The sequence below is a fragment of the Acyrthosiphon pisum genome, chromosome X (assembly GCF_005508785.2).
Source record: "Acyrthosiphon pisum isolate AL4f chromosome X, pea_aphid_22Mar2018_4r6ur, whole genome shotgun sequence".
Classification (NCBI taxonomy): domain Eukaryota; kingdom Metazoa; phylum Arthropoda; class Insecta; order Hemiptera; family Aphididae; genus Acyrthosiphon; species Acyrthosiphon pisum.
The window spans coordinates 98,359,890-98,365,889 of NC_042493.1; positions in this window are offsets into that span (position 1 = coordinate 98,359,890).

A 6,000-nucleotide genomic window follows, 5' to 3' on the forward strand; every position below is an offset into this window, starting at 1 on the left:
TTTTCAGTTTCCAATTATATTAGTTTTTTTTCCATGAATGTCAATAAAATTGTACCTATTTGTTGGGTAAAAAAGCTTGAGAATACGAAGCTCCTGATATATTTTTACAATAGTAGTTAAGAATATTAAAAATACATAGGAACAATAATTTTTTATAATCATTTAAAGTTCGATCGTTGACATAATTTATCAAATATAATATTTAAAAATGATTTTGTAGTTAAAAATTTAAAACAAGGTTACACGTAAGTAGGTTATTCTGTAACCAAAATAATAGTTATTTTATGTTCAAATTTGTACCAAAATTACTTATTAAATAACCAAGAATAACAATTTTAGTTAATTTGTTGTAATTTTAATATTAATTCAACTTACCGCAAACCGTGTTAAGGGGCCTCACTACCACGTCCTTTTTTTTCAAAAACTACTGTTTCTAATTCCAACAACACGTATCGAAAATCATCACGATTTTCATTCTGAAAAAATATTTGGATTGTCCGTAATATAATATACAAGGGAACGATCTAGCCACATTTTTACTTAAATATTTAGTTAACTTAAAACAATTTTAAAAATGTTCCTCGATCCCTCGTACATGTTGTGGAAAAAAAGAATATTTTGTCAGAATACAAATCGAGGTAATCGTTGTGACGTATTGTTGGAATTAGAATCGTATGTTTAAGTGAAAAATAAACATTTTTCATTTTTTCATGATCACAATATTACACACTGACATGAGCGTGCGAAAGCCGTCCGTTCCGCTACAATCTACATCTCGGGTGGCGACGACGAGTTTAGAAATTGCCTAAATGATTCCCCTTACATCAATATCATAGCGAGGCACCTTAATAATAAGTAATAACAATATAAATATAATATAAAATATTTACAAACCGCCTCCCCTTAGAATCGTTTTTCGTATACAATGTCACAATGATAATATGTCATTGAATTCAAATTTAATGCAATCCATTACACAGTGACCCACTTGTACCCTACTTTACAGCAGAACGATATCCACTTGGCACTTCCCCCCTTTTTCAATTTTTTTTTTTCAGAAACTTATCTATTACAACCAGTTAAGAACGATTATGGTGCAAATATTAATTGCCGGAAATCGTTAGTTCTTATGGTATATCCTTACGAAGTTCACGATTTTAAGTGTCAATGAATATTTTTTTTTTTTTTGATACCTACGTAAATAAACATTTTAAAAAATAATTCTGACACCCACCCATGGTGGTTTTACAAAACAAGTCGATATATGTTTTCGATTTTCATTGTCTTAGTGACCACGACCGCGACGGGTGTATATGAAATTACAACTTATTCGATTGTACATGCATCTTTTTTTTTCGCTATGTGTGAAAACTGTTGAGCCCTTTCAATATGGTGGATTAAAATTTAGGCGGCCAGAGTTTTCATTCTGATTTGATCTATTCTGTGTTATAGTCGGGGACACGAAAAGTGGCGTGTGATTTTAGCGCCCCAAGTGGTGTTTTTTCGGTAGGGCTATAGTAGTTTAGATATAGTAATCCCCGACTATAGTAATAACACAGACTAGATGAAAACAGATAGCTCACTCGGCCGAAAACAATGAGAAAAAAAATAAGATTCTCTGATTGGGTGCGATCAAATCAGTGTAGCTGCATGCGTTTAAATAAATTATTGTTCAGATGTTATACAATATTATTGTATGTTTGTTTGTACCGATTGTAATTAGTAAGTTAATAACATGTGAAACTGTGAAAGACGATAGTTAATTATTTTTATTATTTATTACTTAATACTTATTAGTTAACACAAGCTTTTAACTCAGATAGTCTGTATTTTTAACTTTTTTAGTCTTTTAGTATTAACCACAGACATATTATTTTATAATATAGTTAATATTTAAAGTTACCTGCAATACATTTGTGAGTACTGTAAACTTTAAACATGATGATGATATACTTTACATAACAAGAATATTTATTTCAATATTTAGACATTTTCCATGCTCAAGGACAACAAAGGTAAGTACATATTAAAACATAAAAATGACATATTCTAGTTAGGTAATATATAGGTAAATCTATAATAAGTATTTATAGGTAGGTAATCTAAATAATTACACAGTACATAATTTATTCCTAACTTAAATATGTTTTATTTACAACATAGAGATACATATAAAGACTTATAATACAATTATAAAAGTAATAATTAATTAATGTTTAAATTATAATTTAGTTACAGGTATTCAAATATAAATGGAGCAATTGTAGTATCATACAAATTACAATTCAATTAGTATAATTAGCACATATTAAATTCTAATAAAAAAAGGTATTTACACAGTACATAATTTATTCCTAACTTAAATATGTTTTATTTACAACATAGATACACATATGATAAAGACTTATAATATAATTTACAAAAGTAATAATTAATTAATGTTTAATTTATAATTTAGTTACAGGTATTCAAACATAAATGGAGCAATTGTAGTATCATACAATTCAATTAGTATAATAAGCACATATCAAATTCTAATAAAAAAAGGTATTTATTAATTTACAATTATACATCTAAATAATTATAAAGTTAATACAATTACAAAATATTGCTTTACAAATGCTGCAAAATTGCTAATTTTCTGTTTTTGATTTTTTTTTTCAGATACTAAATGTCTATTTAAAAATTTAATTGAAGCATAAATTCTAAAACGCAAAAAAAAATTGAGTAGGTAATCCTTATCAAAGTTGGGACATGGATGTTCATAATCAATATTAAGCATTCTCATTTTAAGTTTATCGCCTATTCCTTTTTCAACAGATAAAATAGGAAAACTATTTATAAATTCAGATTCCAAGCTATAAACATAGTTGTAAAAATTTTCATGGGGCATATTTAAATTTCCAAACGTTGATTTTTCAGCATTTTCATACGCTTTAAAAAAGCATAACAAAAATGAAGGATCTAAATTTTTTTGGGTTTTTGCATACTCTAAACATATTTCACATGAGTGTTTGGTTAGACATTTACTCATAATATATCCACAAACATAAATGAATTCATTTTGCTCAGGAATTTCTAAATTTCTATAATCAACATGCCCTATAGAAAGTGGACACGTTTTTTTGAATTGAAAGGGTGTTTTATCAGCAAATAGGGTGCTAATGTCTAGGTCTGAATCAGTGGGTATTTGAGTTAAAATTGCATCTAAATCATTTATGCAATTTGCTTTTTCTGAGTGTTGAAAATAATTAAGTAAAAAAATTTTTTTAAATGCAAACAAAAATTGATAAGGAGTTGGATTAGTGTTATTGCCATTTTGTTGTCTAATTGTACAAAAAAGATTCTCAATTGTATCCTGGTTTAATCTGGCAGTATATAATACATAATTTTCTTGTTGGTTTAATGGTCTTGTTGATTTTAAGTCTTTCCAAAGTAAAAGCAAGCCAGTTATGGAGATCAACCAACCGTTAATAAATTTCATCCGGTTAGTAACATCAGTTTTTTCTTTTTTGCTAATAACAATTAAATTTGTAAAAAAATTATGCATATATTTTAAATGATCTTCTTGTTCTTTTGTTTGTTTAAAGGGTCTATTGAAATTTTTTGAAGTGGGCCTTCTTGAAGAATTGAAGATATCAAATAGTTTGTCCATATTTTCGATAAAATCTATTGTTGCCTTTGAAGAAGACTCCAATTTATTACTAAGAAGGTAAGTCTCCATGCCGGCTGCTACACTTTGACTAAACACTTGCGCAGCCAAAAAAACTTTCATTTTCTCAAATGGTCCAGGAAAAATATGAGAATGTGTTAATTTTGGGGCTGTTCTTAAATTACATTTACTGTCTTGTTCAAAAAATGATATTAAGTGTTTTTTTTCAATTAAGTTATTATTAAATTCAAAATTGTGTTGAAAAAACATATTTCTTGTTGATTTTAATAAATGGGGAGGGTCAAATATATATATTATTTTTTTTTCACCAACTTTAAAAAAAGGCCTGGTTGGTGTAACATTAACATTTTTACTGAAACTAACAAAGTTAGAACCCATATCTGTAATAAAAGCTTTTACATTTAATCCAATATTAAAAAGTTTGCTAATAGTTTCAAAAATAATATCCTGCAAGTCATATCCGGTACAACTACTTGATACTAAAAAGTATGCAATTGGTTGTTTCCAGTTTACATTTATTCCTCTAACCATTAGAACAAATGCATACTTGGCAGGAGTATAAGTTTTTGTCTTATTTGTTTGATGAAACCCTATAATGTCATCTTTGTTTAACATATAATAGAGATTCGATTTTAAGGCCATTTCATCTGCACAGAGAACACATTCTTTAGCTTCGTCAGTAAAATATTTAATTTTATACTTAATAATATTAAAAAAAAATTCATTCAAACCTGGTATCATTTCAAACTTATGTGTTAACCGTTTTAAAGTAGAAATTGACGGTAGTGAAAGAGTATTTAATAAAAGTTTATAGACTCTAGGTCCTAAAAAATAAATATTTAATGCTAATTGTTTAATTTCATTATTATATCTATAACCTTCTTTTTGTTTTTTTTTTAAATTCATTTGGGATTTGACAATAGTAAATAATCCAGGTGATAAATATTTTTCACTTAATTTTAAAAAATGTTCAACTGTATCATAGTTAGCTAATTGTTGACTTAGACTTACTATATTCTTCTTTAAATTTTTTATTTCTTGTTTTCCAGATTTAATCTCCGTTACTAGTTTTTGTTTCCTTGGTGTATTTGCCGATAAGTATCCAGGTGTTTGATTTGAAGAATCAGTAGTGGTGATTGAGCTACAAGATTCATTTGAAGCATCAGAAGTATTCATGGATCCACTAAAATGACTTCTTAATCCTTCAGTGCCTGGAATTGAACTACTACAGCTACTCTGGTCTTTTGAATTATCATCAAAATGTGGATCTACATCAGTTTTTGACTGTAATTTGGCCAATTTTGTTCTTTCAAACATTATTTCATCTAAAAATTAAAATCAAAAAAATGTAACTAAAATTAAAATTAAATTATTAAACCAAAAATTACTTTATTAAAATCCAAATTAGTTTTTCAAATTATTTGTATAATTTTTAAACATGTTTTAATAATTTTATTATTTACTTACCATTAAATATTGTTGGAATAGCATTGAAAACTAGTCGGTTTTTTGTTGTGGAGTTCAAAAACATTGAATCTACAAAGTGATCGCCACATACTTTATAGCTATTTTTTTTTGATAGTTCTTCAGTCAAATTTTCTGTACCACAATTTTTTGTCCATAATGCTAGACGATCGTCTTTTGGATATTGGAAGAAACTTATATTCCTAGTACTTGCTTTACTTTTGCAAAATTGTACAGAGCAACGCATTCCTGTTTTTTTACTATCCATTTTAAAATTAAGAATACAACTAAATTGTATACTGAAAATTAAGTAGATTACACACTTGGTCAGTGGTCAACTTATAAGTCACATGGAAATCGTACAAACAGCAACTAAAGGCCAAGATAACCTAACTCTTAAGGGATGTAAAAGGTCAGATCCTATAGAATAGAAGGGTAGTTAGTATGAATTTCAATGTTGGCGGCAGGTAGCAATCGCGTAATTTTTTTGTCATGGACCAAACGAAATTTTATGCCCGCACTGTGGTCACACTGATTTGGTCGCGGTGATAATATTCATAGTTTTTGTTTACATCCCGAGTGAGCTATCTGTTTTCATCTAGTCTGTGCTATATATTTAATTACCTATATGGCTGTTGTGTATTGTTAATATGAATAATAACATTAACGTATATTATAGTCTTTTATTATGAAAAGTATAAATCGAACTGACGTACATATAAAATTGTCTACTTGCTAATGACCGATGGACAATCCCCACCGATCGTAATATGATACTTATGATTATTATTGTTAATATAAACGTTTAGTATATAATGTAAATGCTGAATATGCAACATCTCTTTCCTTTTAAAAAAAAAAAA